The 3,760-nt window shown below is 38.0% G+C and overlaps 1 protein-coding gene across 1 annotated transcript in view; it reads left to right on the top strand.

Annotated features, from left to right (window-relative positions):
* The window catches only part of GRIN3A (glutamate ionotropic receptor NMDA type subunit 3A), a 180,240-nt gene that overhangs the window by 74,205 nt on the left and 102,275 nt on the right, over nt 1-3,760 (top strand). The gene's annotated exons all lie outside the window — the stretch shown is intronic.

Genomic DNA, 3,760 nt, shown 5'->3' with positions numbered 1-3,760 from the left:
GTTTGTTCTAGAGAATGACTTCCTGGGGAAAATATCTATTGGTGCAGTTCTCCCTTGTATTATTTGACCATCTGATGGGAATAGTCTTGCAAAGTAATTTTATCTAATGTAAACTTTAAAAACTGATTAATTACATCTCATGAGAATTAAAGGAAATAAATAGGAGGATCATATTTTAATTAGCAAATTTTCAACATAAAAAAAACAGTAAAATGAAAGTACTAACATTTTATTGTAAATACCCAAAGTCAACTGCTAGGGAAGTCAATCAATTTAGAAAAAGGAGTACTGAGGACCAGCAGATGACTTAATAGTTACATCACTGGACTCCCACATAGTCGACCACAGTTTGAGTCCCGACCCGGTGGCTTAAACTCACACCGGGTACATGTGAATGTGTCCCCAAGATCCGATCAGGAGAATGGAGGAAAAGGGATTATGGCATGGCCAACCTTCCTGAAGGGTGATTTCTCTTTCTGTCTCTCTGTCTCTCTCTGCTTCGCTGGTGAGTGCATGCACCCTATAGCAAAAATCTCTCTACAAAAAAAAAAAAAAGAAGAAGAAGAAGAAGAAAAGAAAAGAAAAAGAAAGAAAGAAAAAGGATTACTGAACTAACTGAGGTAGCAAAGGATTTATAAATAAATCTGTAAAACTGGCTACCTTGGGTTGAAGAGAGTGCCAGCAGCTCAAGAACATTCTATGTAGAATACCTTTGCTATCTTAGATAGCTGGCCCTGATAGTGGAAGGAAGAGGGAGCAAGGAGTGCAGGTAAACAGTAAATTAATGGTGATACCCAGGTAAGGACAGCCATGTCTAGTTTTCTCTAGATTAAACCAGTGCCCTTCTTAATGACTGATGACATAGAGAATCTTATCTAACCTAGTGGGGATGTCAAGGCCCAAGGCAATTAGAACGAAGCTCAAAGGGGTACTACAGTTTTGATGGGAAATGAAATACAGATCTGAGCAGAAGTGTGTTCCAATGTGTAGGACACACCTTGCAGAGACTGAAGAACACTTCAGTTCAATGGGCACACTCAGGACATACCATGTTTAAAATGATCTGAGCTAAACTGACCCTTTCAAATTGGGAAACACTATCATACCTTTTTAACTTTCCCTTGTCACATCAAAACTCAAGGTATTGAACTATGTACTATAAATCTTTATTAAATAGTTAAAATTTCATAGAACATCAACAAATAGGACATTTGCAACTGTCTAGCAAATGATAAAGTGGCCCAGGGGGCTGGTGTCAGCTTTGGAGAGTTTTCATAGATGGTTTTGATTAGAATGTAAGTTCTGTTTTGCAACCAAAAGAACATGAGAAATTTGACCCATGTGCTATGTGCGTTCTGATGAGTGACATGAACCTCATGAGAGATTCAGCTAACAATGCCTCAGTGACTAGTCAAGGAATTTTGTTGCTTCTTAATGAATACTCAGGGCTTTATGTTATGAGCTGGAATTCAGTGAACACAAATAAATTCTTTAGCATAAATAAAGCATCACCCTTAAGTGTGATGTTGGGGATGCTTCAGCATTCACATGCTGCAGCAGCATTAGCAGCCTCTGTTTACTCTTCACCCCTAGAGTCCTGTAGATCTCCTGAAGGTTACAGTCTTGCTAGAGACTTACTCAGTTTTTGCAAGAATCTTGCCAATGTGACTCCTAAATTATAAACTCAAAATGGAAAATATTCAATCCAACCTAGTAAAAAAGCAATTTAATATGTGCTTGTTGTACAAATTCCAGAGCATTACCTTTTATGTAAAAGGTTAAAACTAGAGTTTCATTCATCAGAACCAAGGGTTGCCAAAATTAAATCCTAGATGCCATGCATGAAAAACCTGAAGCAGCAATTACACTAAAAGATGAAAATAAAGATCAAAAGATAAAGTATACACCGCAGTAAAACAATATTTTTTAGAGAGATTTTTGCTATAGGGCACATGTGCTCCCTGGAAAGACAGAGACAGAGATAGAAAGTGAGAAATCACCCCCATCTCCCAGGGAAGATGTCACACCACAATCCCTTCTCTTTCATTCTCTCAGGATCTTAGGCACATACACACAAGTGCCTGGCATGAGTTTTAAACCACTGGGTCCGGGACTCGAACCATGGTCAACTATGTGGGAGTCCAGTGACGTAACCATTACACCATCTGCTGATCCTGGTAAAACAATTTTTAAGCAAAAAGGAATAATCATTCCATCCTCAACTACTCTAGATTGAATCAACAAAATGTTGGGACCAGCAGGTCATGGCATAGTGGTTAAGGTGCTAGACTCTTACATGGATGTATGTGTGTGTGTATATATATATATATATATGTATATATATATATATATATATATATAAAATGATGTGAAATTGTACAAACTCTAACCCAGCCCACAGGAGAAAATCAGCAGAACTGGACAAAGTCAACATAGCATTACAGTTAGTTGGTTCTTAATTAAGTGGAACAAACCTAATTCTAAACCATTTTCAATTTGAAATCATAAGTAAATTTGCACTAAGTTTCAGATATGTGGTATTATGCAGACTACATAATGTCCTCACCCTCCCATGTCTATACCCCTCCAGTCACTCAGCATTCATTTTTATGTACAAGGCAGTTACTCACATGAGTTCTCTTTTCTCCTACCAATGCTAAATTCCTTGAAGAAACTGCACTTGTTCTTATACCAAATGATGTAGAGAAGTTTAGAGGTAAATAAGACAAATAATTTGGGAAACATGACAAATAATTAGGTAAGTGGCATAAACACAAGAAGAAACAACTGAGAACTTTAAACTATGTCAAAGTTTATGGACCAGCAGATGGCATAATGGTTGTGTTGTTGGACTCCCACGTAGTCAACTGCGGTTTGCGTCCCAGACCTGACAGCGTGAGACTCGCGCCAGACACGTGTGCTTGCATGCTCAAAATCCCAAAGGGAGAACGGAGGAGAGGGGATTGCAGCATGGCCACCCCTCTTCAGGGGTGATTTCTTGCTTTCTGTCTCTCTGTCTCTGTTTCTCCAGCGAGTACACACACCCTATAGCAAAAATCTCTCTCTTAAAAAAAAATGTCAAAGTTTAGAAGCAGATAAGGTACTATTAGAGTTCAAGGAAATAATTATACCTTCAACTTGACACATCAGGGAAAAGCTTAAGTAACAAGGAAAACTTGTGCTTATTCTTAAAGAATGCTCAGGATTTGGACACACATTCTAAGTAAAGGAATAGAATAAACTACTTGGAGGTGGAAAGAATAAAGCACAGTCGGGATATTGTAAAGAATTCAATTTCACCACAGCACAGGGAGGAGTAGAAAAGTAAGATTCAAGTCTGAAAAGAGTAAGTTTAGAAGAAGTAATAGGGAATTTTTGGTGTCAGGCTAAGAACTGTTGACTTTGACAGACCCATTGCCATTTTTGAATAGTGAGCAGCACAGTAGAACGGTGCCCATTTAAGACAACTACTTTAGTGGCAGTAGTTAAACAAGACTAGAAGAGAAAGAAAATAACCAGAGTGGAGGTTATGGCTATCATCACTGATAGAAAGAAGAAAAAATATGAGAAATGTGATCACATCAGTAGGACTTGGCAATGGAGTGTGAAAGCAACAAAGAATTATATCCTCAAGTTTGTAGGCTTGAGTATCTGAGATGATGGTACCATTCAAGGAAGAAAAAGGCAGATTACAGTCAAGGCAATACACAATCAGTTTAGTTTCATACATGGCATGATAAAATCTGATTCGAACATCCAC

This window comes from Tupaia chinensis, unplaced genomic scaffold, assembly GCF_000334495.1.
Source record: "Tupaia chinensis unplaced genomic scaffold, TupChi_1.0 Scaffold000153_1, whole genome shotgun sequence".
In the NCBI taxonomy this organism is placed as follows: Eukaryota; Metazoa; Chordata; class Mammalia; order Scandentia; family Tupaiidae; genus Tupaia; species Tupaia belangeri.
Note: the sequence above shows the minus strand (reverse complement) of the source record. Positions and strands in the feature narration are given on the sequence as shown.